This window comes from Myzus persicae, unplaced genomic scaffold (genome assembly GCF_001856785.1).
Source record: "Myzus persicae strain clone G006 unplaced genomic scaffold, MPER_G0061.0, whole genome shotgun sequence".
NCBI classification, from domain to species: domain Eukaryota; kingdom Metazoa; phylum Arthropoda; class Insecta; order Hemiptera; family Aphididae; genus Myzus; species Myzus persicae.
The window spans coordinates 71,018-85,859 of NW_019101568.1; the positions used below are offsets into that span (position 1 = coordinate 71,018).

General features: G+C 26.2%; 1 protein-coding gene across 1 annotated transcript in view; it reads right to left on the minus strand.

Annotated features, from left to right (window-relative positions):
* LOC111029603 (neurotrimin-like) overlaps positions 1-14,842 on the minus strand; it is a 146,287-nt gene that overhangs the window by 47,430 nt on the left and 84,015 nt on the right. The window lies entirely within an intron of this gene.

Sequence of the window (14,842 nt, forward strand, 5' to 3'; positions counted from 1 at the left end):
CTCCTCACTGTAAATAACGTGTATTCTTCCACCAGCTCACATAAATCTTAATGAACGCTGTCAATTTTCTTTACGAAAATATGCATATATATAAAAACATTGTAATAGGTATGCAACTTACACACTGAAAAAATACGTAAAATATTCCAAAGTATGTGAAATTTCAGAAAATAAACTCAATCAAATAAATTTCACACTTAACGTATTTTCAGCTTGAAAAGTAAACATGAAAAAATAATATTCATAACATTTCAAATTTTGAATGGTAGCATATTGAATTAAATGAATGTCTCACTTATTTTGAATTCTAGTTCTATGTTATTTCTATGAATTGTATTAGTTCGTTCACATTCAGTCCTTAAAAAAGGAACTCGTTCACGATCATTTAATTGTTTTAAATTTTTTATAATAGGAATCATAATAAAAAAATATTATTGTATAATATAATAATTAATTAATATGTTTAAACATATATTTATTAAATGACTAATAAATTGAGAGTCATAAAAATCGTTCAAATTCGTTAAAATATAAACGCCGTTCACGTTCACTTCGAACTTAATAGAAACGAGTGACGTTCGAGTATCGTTCACTTAATATGAACGTGAACGTGTAAACACGGTGCGTTCATGAACGACGTTCTTTCCAAACACTGAATAGTTCAACTTTTATTTTGGACTTCTCACACTCGTTGTATACTTGTATATGTGTAATACATTCTTCAAAATACCTACCTTATGATTAGGCCCAGAAAGTCGGAAACCCAATTTTTATAGCAAAATGTATTCACCAAAATACCGAATTGCAATTATTATAACCTTAAGTCTTAAACAAATTACTTTGTAATAATGTATACGTCAAGTGCTAATATGTAATTATTAATACTGCTATTGAGTATAACAATGATGTTTTAAACTTCACTAAATATAAATGTCATTTCATTATTGTTCATCGATTACTTTTAACTTTTACTTTTGATGATAAATACCTCCAATAATTATTTTTTTTTTTAAATAGTAATGATGAATCGTTCTTTCTTTTGAATTCTTATCTTAAATCTTTTTAATTTTCATGATAATGTTTTGATTGATCATATGTTAAATGTAACCTAACCTGAATATTGAATTGTACAATACAATTATTCTCCTTTTAATATATTTTTTAGTAGTTTATTTATTTTCTGAATCTATGACAAATTACATTTATGATATTCCAAAAGAAAATGTGTCTTATTATAATAATAATATGTTGCTTTTATATGGCTTAAAATAAATTATTATCATTATTCTAATGCATAGATAACTATCGATAATTTAACAAATAATAGCGAAGTAACATATTTTTTATAATACTATGATGGCTAGCGTTGTTAAATATTTAAGTTACATTCTAAATTTTTCGTAAAAATATTATTGAACTGTAAATAGGTAGTCGTCTATTGTAATTCCATCGTTGGACACTTGTCTCGTAACGCCCGTGGGATTTAGTCTCGCAGGAATTTAGATTTGGGTAGATAACTTTGACGGGTGTGTAAAATACGTGGTATCTATTTGAGTCTCTAGAATATTAATCTCCGTTTTCCTAAGGCGGATCTACGTACGGAATTCCTGTTCAATATGGAATTTTAAATTTATTCGTTTTATCGGGATTTATCCTGCGTTAAAGAGATAGGTATAATGGTAATTCTGAAATTTCGATGTAAACACAAATAAACAACCAGCGTTTTACATTAAATTTACATTCACTTGTAGATATATTATACTGTGGGTAACAATTTGAGAGCGATAAATTATATCATCAAACGGTGTACAACGCATTGTACCACACACACACACACACTTAATATTGGAAAACTAATAAAGCTCATCCAACTCACTAAAAGAATCCCAAATAATGTATACAGAGTCAAATAAATATTCAAGGGGACACCACACCTGTATGGCAGTGTGTGTAGTGCATACAATAGGAAATTTAAGTTTAGAGGTTCAAGTTTATAGCTTTGTTGAAGGTTTTTTTTTCGATATTTTAATACTTTGAATTATGAACACTGTGTACTATTTTACACACTTAAATTTCGATTTAAAATTTAAAAATCTGAAAAAAGAATTTCACCAGTTTAGTTAACTTTAAGTTTATTTATAATATGTTAATTGACTCTAATATTAAGATTGACGAAACTAAACTTGAACTGCTGCACTTAACTTTGTTATATTACGCACTTGCAGAAGGAAACAACTAATACTGCAGGTTAGGATATAGGCGACCTCAAGTATATTACATTATATTATGACGATACGACTTCATAATATAATATCATTAGAATGAGATAACTTTACAACACAAACGAAATGGAAACGGCGATATGTGTGGTTTTAAATATGATTTAATAGGTCAGGTTAGGTTTATATAATTTATAACAGGACAGGTATCTACAGCACAAATTGTACGAAGATTATCGATTTTGTTTGCATAATTATAAGAATTTATGATAATATTTTTTATTATTTCTTTTTGAAAGTATTTTGTAATTAAACATTTTTGAATGAATAATAAAAGGATGCATTTGTAGGTATTTTTTTTTAAATTTATTATATTATTCTGCTTAATTTTTATCTTTTATTTTTCTTTTCAAAGATTTAAAGCCAGTGTACATATTAATTTTTTTTGTGTGTTCACTGTTTATTGAATTAGTAACGTTTTTCTTCAAAAAGGTTATAAGTTGATTGTTCAATACACTCCTCGAATAATTTTTTTGTTATAAACCTATAAAATGCATCTATGTCAGTTCATCATTGATTTATAATATAAACACAATTTGTCTTAATTCTCAGTTTCTTATAATTTTTAATTTTACTTAAGCTAAATGATACACGTATTCCTCAAAAACTCTTATTTTAAAAACGTAAGCTTATAGTTTTTAAATGTTCATTGATGTAAAATAACATCCCATAAATTATGCACCACCTAACATAATATTAAATTATGCATTATTATAACTGTTATTAAAATGAAAAATAGTCATGTAAATATATGGGTACATAAATATTGACGCAATTTCTGAACACTAAGCTCAAACTATAGGTAGGTATAATATCTTAGTGGCGTTCGATCGATTGGCAAGATGGACAGATAATAATGCCAGTGTGGATGAAAACGCTGATATTACGAAAAAATAAATATGAATAAGAATTTGACTTTAAAATGACAATAAACTAGAATAAAAAGAACCCATAGCTTGTCAAACAGGCATAATATGTCGAATGTGAGAACGTTCAAAAAAGATTACGCTGCTTTACCTTGTTGCCAGGACGACAGAGCAAAGCTAAAATTAATTTTTGCAATATTTTTCTTGACATTACGATTATATTAAGGTTTACTGAAAAGTCTCTATGAATAGAAAATAAGTAATAACAATCAGAGGAATAAAGAATATGAATTAATGAAACCTTATTGAATGTTATAACATAATATTAAACATTGCAAACATAATAATATTATGTTTATGTGACCATTTCTTTTATTCATCTCCCCAAATCTTCCAAATTGTTTGATACCTACTGGCTACTGCATTCTATAAATAACATCATTAAAACCAATAAAATTGTACATTTTTACAAATGAATTCTAAGGACCTTCAATTAAGTTATAAACAATCATAGAATATATAAGTACACAGAAAACAATTTGTGGGAAATAATTACTATAATCACGTAGGATATTTTACATGTCTTTTTTTATGTTTCACCGGAATTATAATCGAATTATGGGTTTTCAGAAAGACCAAAAGATTTCCCTTTCAAATGAGATTTTTTTTCATATTATTATTATTATTTTTTTTTTTTTACTTTGCGACTTCGCCGTTTTAAAGTTTCAACTTTTAAAGGACTTTCCACGCGAAATTAAATGGAAATTGAAATGTGTATTATTGAGGTATATATGTATATTATATATATTATTATATATCTATGTACCTATAAGTATAATATTATATGTATATATAAATAATTTTATGTATATTTTATTTTCAACTTCAGGCTTCAGACATCTATCAGTGGGCATAAAATAATATATTCAACGCTTAACAGGCTCCGTTTATGATTTTGCATTTAACCAATATCTTCAGCAGTCACTGGATTATATAATTTTGTTTCATGTGATTATAACGAAATGATTTTTCTACAACCCATTAAAAAAAATAGTTACATTTATTAATTACTAATTAAAATCGTATAATATAATATGGAGTCAACGCAGACAACACGGTAATAAAGTATTATATAATTATGTTGAATGAGTCATTCGCTGACAGACTCAATATAAACAACGCGCATGATTTTTCAAATACAAGTGAAGTGCCAATAATTATCGATGTAAGCTATAAATAATTATTTTTTGAAATGTTTCACTAAATACAAAAACCAAATATATGATTGGCAATTTTGAAACCAACCACGATTTATTTTTCCTTTTTAATTTAAAAGCAGATTAGGCAAATAGGTACACATTTCAGTATATTATACAGTATTTCGCTTATTTGATGCTTTGTATTGCTTACCCTTCTAATACTAAAGTGTGAACAATAAAAATGTGAATATTATGTACATTATTGTACACTGCTTAATTTATCATAAGTTTTACATTCATAACTATATATTTTATGGTAATATCTCATCTTAAATTTATTATTGAACGATCGCTTTATTTAAATATATAACTATGTGCTATTAGAAAGCGTTGTTAAAAATGTAACTTGTAATTTATACTAAACTCGTTATGGAATATTTCTCGTCTATTGACTCATTTTCCATCTGGATTTGCATAATATTTTTGTTAATACAAACAATTATCTGTGTACAATCTAATTTTTAGGAATTATTTTTAGAAATTGAAAATGTTACATCGATCATGGAAAATTACATAGTGGAGATGCAAGCCTAATTTATTTAAATAACATACTCCATGTTTATGTTCAGCATGAACGTAAACCTTATAATATGTGTTCCGCTTATGTGTGTGCTTGCAGTTTTTGTACAAAAAAGATTTTTTTCTATTGTTTAAATAAAGACAATCTGTGACGAAACAACCAATATCCCATACACAAACGTATAATGGACCATTATAAAGAGTGTTTCCCAGCTATGTTTATGTTTGTTGTAAATTATAAAATGCACTTAAATGAGATCAACAGCCGTAAAATCTTTAATGACCGATGAACAAGTTTATGTTTTCTGACTATAGTTCGCTAAAATATTAATACCTATTAATTATATAACAGACAAAGTTTTTGTTCAGCTTTAAAAAAAAGAAGATTCAATTTTGCAGTAGCTACATCTATTTATGTTAATCAATAATAATATAATATATAATATGTATAATTATAATATTATTATCATTTCTCATACAAAAAGTCAAATTTTAAATTGGTTTCTTTTAGTCATTAAATTTATCAAAATATAATGAAAAAGAAGTATACCTTAATTTTAAACTTTTATATTGGTTACGTGGAAATGTGGAATACTTAGTGTTTAGTGATATTCAAATAAATGGTTTATTCTTTAAAAAATTATATTTATAAATAAATAAATAAAATATCCTATGTATTCTTATTCGCTCCTAAGGTGGCATCTGAATAAAGTTCTGTAAAGCCGTGCTTGATTTTACTATACAATTTCAATACGATTTCAATATTTTTCTTCATTTATTCCATTCAAATCTCCCCTTTCTGTTTTATGGCATTCTAAAAAGTTTTTTTCTTTATATTATCTTCTAGTTTTTTCGAAATAATAACAAACCATAAATTGTATTTATACCATGATCAGAAACGTCTAAGTTTTCCATTCACTTATAACTAATTTATATTTCCCATAAGTAGTGTCTACAGTATTTATTGTTAGCTTATGACGCTTAAGTTTCTATAATGTATTATTTCCATTTTTATTTCAAGTGGATGGTTTGCTGTGACTTTATAGTTTATTTACAGCGTGAATAATGAATTTCGTATTTTATACACAATATTGAGATCATAAAACTACGATGACATCTTAACGATGACCGAATAAATTCTTTTTTCGATAGTTATAAGTGTGCGAAATTCCGTTGTAATACGAAACGATATTATATTCATGCACTTGTAACAAAATATGGTATGCACAGTGGAATTCACGCGGCAGAAAAATATGACAGACAATAACAGAGAAACAATTTTCCATACCATTATACCAATGTAATCTCTTCTCTCAGTTTGTACAATTTGTATTGCCTTTGTCGGTTTTAAAGATAAATTGATGTAAGACGATACAAATAAATAAAGATACCACACAATCAGAAGTTTTTAAATATCGTGAAATAGTAAAATACTGACGTATGATCGCAACTCGAGTAGTGTTAGCACTCCAGAATATTCCTGGGAATAAAAAAAATAATACTTGTATTTTCGAGCAATAGATATATTATCATTTTAATTTTAAAGTTAAAATTATATTTATGGCAATTATTTTATTACATCAAGCGTGCCAATGCTAAAATAAATACCAGTCAGTAAATCAAATAAATGTGAATTCTTCCAGTTGTGTACGATTTCACTAGCTATTATTAATGTTGAACCTGAATTTTGAGCTGATAGTTAAGAAACTCTTTTTAAAAAGCATGTATGGCTCTTGGGTCTTACGAATATATAAGCTTGATGATAGAATGTATCTCCCATCGAGAGGCGTCTATTTGGGATAGGGCATAACCCATAGGCCATAGTTAAATTGCAGGATCAATTATAATACATTCATTCTCGAAGTATTTCGATGTAATGTTCTTACTCAGATTAATTAACGGTATGATATATTTTCCTGAGTTCTTATCTCTAATTGGTTTTAATGTTCCTGAATTTGATACCAGAATTAAAATTTATTTTCATTCCTCCTCGGATCAAGGATTGATATTAATAACAGTCCAATATGCCACTTGCCTATGCCGTGGAACGGCCTAATTAAATTAATTGATCCGGTTTCATAATTAAAAATGTATGTATTTTGTATATGTTATTTAAAATGTATTTACACTTTAATTGATTGTATTTAGTTATTACCGGTTTGTTTTGTTAATGATTATTAATTTATTATTTATTTAAAATAATTTATTTTGTGCCTTTACCCCTTGGTGTTGTTAAAATATCAAAAATTTTCTATTAAAACTCTCCAACCCTCTTAGAAATTGAATTAGCCAATAGTGAGGATAATTCTTTTATACGCCTCTCAATATATAATATAATTAATAATTATACAACACTGTTTCACTGTATAGACATTAGACATAATATAATAAGTTATTAAAAAATCAAATATAAAATACAATAAAAATTGAAATTTTATTTTGTATCTTTTGCATCTTTTTCTTGCATATTTTAAAATTTTAAATGCATATAAATCTGGTGTTTATTAATAACTATCATTCTGAGGTATAACCACTGTAACATAATATCATCTAGCTTATGTTCAGATTTCCAGTTATCAATCATCTTCAAAAAGTCAGAAATCAAGTTTTAATTTAATGTTTTATATTCGTATCTCAAGTTATATATATGATACATCGTCCAACCTCCTATACTGGCGTATTCATGTTTGATAGAATCACTGCATATTTAGATATTAAAGCTCTAATAAAATTCAATATAGGTACAATCCTAATTTGTGTAGACAATTTTATATCCACAAAAAACTGACAAAATTACTAAACATTTAACAAAGGTAAATTGGTATTTATACATTTTTTTAAATTGAGATGTTAAAATTACAGCTTAAAGCTGTTTAAAAAATACATTCATAGTAAATACCTAAAACCTACATGGTAAATTGAATATATTATTATGAATAATCAATTTGCTTACTCATACATGTGCAAATTAGAAGTTAGGAGTGTATATTTTCACCTCCAGCATATAATTATCATACCTATATAGTTAATTTAACATTGACAAATTTGAATTTCATAATTTAAATTTTAAGTTATTTTATCCTAAATAGTTTTACATTATAACATGACAATGAAAAATACCATATTGCATAGTATTAGTTTTTAGATTCAAAGAGGAGAGATGAATGTATTGACTTTACAATGATGTGTGTTTTTTATTTTTGTGTTTGTCATCACCTTTTGGGACAGTAAAAGTTCTTCAATTTTCTTTAACAGATAATCTTTTCTGATAGTAAAGTGAATCTAGTTGGGGGTCAAAATTAAAAAATTCTTAATAGTTTTCAAACGCGGCAGGAAAAACAAACAAAAAATTAAGGAAACATCGTTTTTGACAAAATCGATTTTGGTTTTCAATGTAACTCTAAATAAAAATACTGTAGATACTTACACGAAATGTCTACTGAATACTCATATCCGTATTTTTTATACACCATAACATTTTCAAAATATTTTGAATCATGTTTAACTATTTATAGGCGTATGCAATTGTCGACGATTATTATTTTTTTTTAAATTAAAGTCGATAAAAAAATGTTCGCTTGGTTAAAAAACTTGAAAATATAATACATGATTCGTGGTACTTAAGTTAAAAAATGTAAGAGTCAATATACAGTAATTTTTTTATGAGTGTTTGAATTAAAAATGTTTTCAGAAATTTTAAAAATCACGAAAATTTGCAAATGATTACGATTTCGAAATTCATAAAATTTTACTTTTTATATCTAACATTTTAAAATTTAATACAAGAATTTGTATTTTAAAATATATGAAATGTTCAATTTTTATAACTATAAGGATCGAACATTTAAAACAATGTTAATACTCAAATAGTTAATTTTATAACCAAAAAATCTAAAAAAATATATTAATTTCAGTTTTATACTATCGTTATTGTTATATCGTTTTATGTTCAAATTTGAACCAAATAACATATTATTGTTAAAACACAAACAATAATGATTTAAGTTATTTTGTTTTAATTTAAAAAATATTATTCGTGGATACCTACTTGAAACTTTTAAAGTATATTATTATATTTTATATGACATATTTTATGCAAGTAATTTTTTTGGCAAAAATGAGTTTAATCTACTGCAGCACTAATGCTTAATAGTAAAATAAATTTCTTTAATCACAATAACTTCATCAAATATACTAAAGTACTAAGTAATATTATAGGCTGACAGACTGTCTTAGCTCAGAATCAGTCTTCGTATACATTAATTTTATATCATTGAATTCAAATTTAACACCATCCATTACAGTGACCCATTTGCGACCTACTGTAGTACAGCAAAGCGACATCCCCTTAACCACTTTTTTATTATTAACTTTTGATCAATTAAAATAAAATTACAATTCAATTCGTATTTCAATTATAATACAACTACTTATGCATTGTATTTGATTGAAAAATTGATCATATATTTGAAGTACGCGATTAATTATCATAATGATCAATAAATATTGTTTGAGCATTTGCTTGTTTTTATTTAGCAATTCCACACCAAGTTACGTTCTTGTTTTTTCCAAAGCTAATCTCGAATTATATAAATTATTTATAAAAAAAGACTTACATTATCTAAAACAAAATTGTGGAAGTTATTTTATTTATTATATGACATAAAGAATAATATGATATTATGAAGGTTCGTATTTTGTTTTATGTAACCAATAGTTCATATAGTCAGATGTACACAAACATGTTCTAAAATATGTTAATTTAAATTTTTATTCAACTATAAAATCTGGAAATCATAATTATATTAAGTACCATTATGTATTTATAATAGAATAAAGCAGTTATGTTTTGCTATAGGTACGCAGCACGTATAGTTACTAATGAAAAGGTAATAAGAATAATTTATTTAAATACAAATAGAAAATTATTTTAAGTTGACAAATGTTAAAGAGAGTAGATATGACAAGAATAAAATAAATAATAACCTTATTATTTCAACCACCCATAACATGAAAATGGTACTCAGGCATAAATAAAAATTGTTGGGTACGGGTCTATTCAATCTTTATTTCTTACAATAATTATAACGGTTTTTAATTAATAATAATATAACATCATAATGCAACGATTGGAGAAATAAAATGGTAGAAATGGAGTTTTGGTTTTTAGATTTAGTTGCTGAGCCATAAAAAAAAAAACTAAAAAAAACTGTATTCATAATATTATCGTAGGTACTTCGATATTTCTGAAATATACGACTAATATAACTATAACGACGTACTTTGTTGTTTGTTTCCTTCAAATGTATTGAAATCTGTTCAGAATTGGTCGAGAATATTGTTTTAACTAAGAGACGAAAAACAAAAAATTAAACTTGCATACTTAGATAGTGTGTATAAATACAATACTAAATATTCGTAACTAGTCAGAATTTTACACAAAGAGTCACATTTTGAGGTTGTATATCATGAAATAAACTATTAATAAAAAATATTATTCTCAATAGCAGAACTATAATACATTTAAAATTCTAAGCTTAATATAAATGTATTGATTTTACTTTGATATGTTGATGTGTTTCTTCTGCAACTTTCTCATCTTTTCTGGTAAAGATAATCTAGTTGCTACTTTTAGGAGGTAAAAATTAAATTAAATTAAAAGATGATTAACACTATTTTTCTAAATATTTGGAAAACAAATTAGAGAAAAACTGGAATTTATACATTAAACCAGTTTCTGACTAAATCAATTTTATTATTTTGTTGTACTTAAAAAACAAATAAGTGCTTATACTATCATTTCCTAGACATTGTATATGATTTTCAAAATAGTTAATTATTGTTGGAATTGTTTTTTTTACTTTATAAACTTGTAACATATTCGATTTTTTCCAATAATTGAAATTATTGTTACTGAAATCCAAAATTTGTCACTCATTTGTTACAAATGCAAGTATTGCAAAAAATGCTATACTAGTTACTATAGCAACTCCTTTAAAATAGATAAAATAAATAAAGTTTAAAAAAGAAGCCCGGATTGTTTCGATTATTCTAGTATCTACAAAAATATTCAGTTTAATAAACGAAGGTCAACAAGTACTTCGAGTCACTAATATCATACATCGTTTCAACAAAGTGAACCTGCCACTATTTCGAGCCAATATAACTATCGCCGATAAATGATAACAACAGCAACAAAAATGAAAATTGAACTTCCTAGGAAAAAGTCCGCTACTCCTCAATGCGAAAACAGTCATGCATACTTCCACTCGGAAAATTATTGTCGACGCAACCCACATTGGGTCAAATGCGGTAAAGGTCGTGTTTCTAAGGAATGCGAGAACTCGCCGTCAGGACCTGCTAAGTGCGCTATCTGCTCAGGTCCATATATATCGTCGTACAAGGGATGCCTGTCTTATAGAAAAATCAGGTAAAAACATGGGAGACATTAATCCGGGAAAAAAATTAACCATCTCACCCAACCACCTGTCATTCCATCGGTGATACAAACGAATATCAATTGAAACGAAACCCCTACGATATCTACTCCAACGTATGTGTTCTACTAAAAACTACGTTTATATAATTGATCATGGGTGTTTATTAATAGCCAGAGTTAGAATTATTGAAGACTTAAAAAATAGTGGAAAATACCACAAAAACACACTTGCGTGAAGTTGCCCCCCCCCCTTCACTTTAACCCAGGAACTTCCAACCACTTTAGAAAATTTTCTATTTATTTGCTAGAATTTGCTATAAAGTTTTTAAAATTTGCATGGTATGGTTTCCCCAGAAAACAAATTTTTTCATTGGGGACTCCAACTTCACCTCAGCCCCCCTCCCACTTTAACCACCGTAACATTTTTAAAATATATTGGCTCTTTTTATGCTATTAATAGATATAAGAATTATTCAAATTCTTAGTTTCTTTTTAATTTATGTATGATGAAATTGTAATGTTTATAACGAAAATATGTAAATTATTTTGTAGTCAATAATGCATGACATTTTTAATTTTAACACTCAAGGCTTGACAATTTAATACGAGATCTCTCAAACTATTTAACTAGAAAATTAAAAAAAAAGGTTCAGTATAAAGCTGCATGCTACATTTTTTTATGAGCTAATCTTAAAGTTAATATATTTTTATGAAATTGGATGTTTGAACTTAAGTAATGATTTCTTTTCAAACGATTTCTTTATTTTGTTTTATTTCAAAAAATTGTAATCATATTTACTTGAAACATCCACTATTTACTTATTATCATTTTCTATAACTTTTAAAATATTTAGAATGCTTTTAAGTTATTTATTTATTTATGTAATTTAAAAATATAAGAACCTTCTCTTAATAAAAATATGGAACAATAAGAAAATTCAATATGAATAACATAATACTTAAATCACCATCATTGTTAATACTTTTTAAGTAGTTAATAGGTTTTGAAACTATTTCCATATTGGACCGATTGAAGGATTTTGTTTATTTGAAAGTGATATTAGGATGTTTATTTAAATTTTATGGATCACTATGTTTATAGCTGTTGTTAGTAGTGTGACAATTGTGTTTATAATTGATTTGAGATGATTTATAAATTAATGAAGTTGATTCATTGTAAAATTGGGAAACCTATAGTTGTCTTTAAAATGGTGTGACTGATTAGTAGGAAGTTGAATAAGAGTGATTTTAGAAGAGGTTTTTGGCATATGGTTTCAGGTTTGGAGTATTTTTATTTTTAGAAACTTCAACTTCTTATTCCATATAAATCTACTTATTTACTTATTGTACACGCTGTATAGATTGTAAATTTGTATTAATAAAAACAATGTATTTAAAAAATAAGAAAACCTTTAAACTATGGGTACTATTAACTATGAGTATATTATATTGTAGAATAAGATAAGCGTTTTGATTAAATGTATTTGTAGAAAAAGAAAATTTAATAACTTTCGGCATACATTCTTATTGACATGATACACTTGGGTGATTAGTAGTATTTGACCGTTTTAGTCGCATGAGGTTCACAACTTGGTTGATGATTGCAATAGGTTTTCTTATGACCAGCAATTTAGAAAAGTTGACATTTGACGATAGGGATGAGGTTATTTAACTATATTATAGTATTATTTTAGTGTCACAAATTTTAGTAAGTTTAAAAAATAATATCGAATTACGTCTGTAAAGGCAAATACTTTTAATCTACCATTTAATTACGTTGATCGTTGGCTATACTTGAAGAGCTATTTAACTATGTTATTTGAGTTTCTATTTTTGAAATTATTAATAGTGTATGGTGTAGATTACGGATAATCAAACAAAATGGTTATTTTTATGGATTTGATACGTGTGAAAATTTACTTTTTCATCTATTATTAGGAATATACTTTTTCAAAATGAGTCATATGAATGTATTTGTAGTTTTAATTCTTTTATATTACTTTTGTTACTGAATTCATTATAACCAATTGCATTTGCGAGTGCATTACAATAATGGAAAAAGTCGATATTAGATTTAATGAGTAGGGTGGTAATATACAAAAATGTTGGTGTAAATTATTATTGGTTTGGACGGATTTAATTTTATTTGGAATATCGACTTAATATATTAATGATAATATAAGAATAAATAATACATAATAAATAGTGCAAAATGTACATTCAAGATCGCTGAACTGTGCTGGAGTCGAAACAGACAGTTAATCTGTCATAACTTCTTTAAAAGGCGCTATGCTAAAAATAAAATCCTACGCTTTACATGCTCCTCAATGTTATTATTTAAACATTCTTATTCAAACCAACATCTCATCATACCATTATCAATAACAAAATCATTATCAGTTAAGAATTAAATTAAAAATGGTGTTTACCTATTAAAAGAAGTTATAGGATAATATTACATGGTGCCTAAACAGCGGCTTTAGAGTTTGTGTGAAACGAGGTGGGCGGATCGTCATGATAGTGTTTTAATTTTCAAATCTTCTTTAAATTAAATTATAGCAGCATTAACTAAAATATAATTTTGGAACGAGCAAGAATCTTCGTCAAAGGCCAAAATATTACTTTCAAGATTAGCTGTGTGCTCATGTGAATTAATTATATCACTACATTATTTTACTTTTGCATGTGTCAGTAAATTAGGTACAAAATGTAAATACCTAGTCATAAAAGTAACATTTTTAAGAAAAATACCACCAAAATACGAATATATTATTGTTGTCAATTCTGTATTTTGTATTTTACAAAATTATTGAACTTATCATATTTTAACAATGATGTACTATATTTTGAATAGTTAACTTACAATTATTAAAAAATTCTAAAATAAAATGATACAAAACCATCAATAAATATTGTATATTTAACCGGTCTATGGTAAAATCATGCAATAATATTATTTTATCGTCGGCATTAAATGCTAAAGCAATAATAAATTAAGTCAGTATAATCGTAAATTACTATAGCATAAACTAGTCGAGAAATGGGATTAATAAATTATAATATTGTGTGTATAGTTTTTATTATTAAAAATCACAGTTTATAGTTTATAAGGATTTCGCAGATTTCCATGATATATGTATTCAATACTAAATTTAAATATTAACTATATTTTAACGAGTTTTTTTTTCCAAACTGTTCGACAGCCAACCAGGCCGTAACATGGTGGAATTTCTAGATTTTTATGCTTAAGGATAAATTCTCAGACGTTGGTAGGTACTATTATAATAATAATTTGGTTGAATGGTCTAAAAAACTTTTAATTCAAGTTTTGATTACGTTTGTGAGTGAACTTTCGAGTGTCCTATTCGCTTCAATTAGCACGGCTGCACAAAACCTTTCAAAACTTTTTACCGCTAGTTATTATTATAAAAATATAATACGATTTTACTGTTGAATTGTTTTTCCGCCTTGCCATCCACT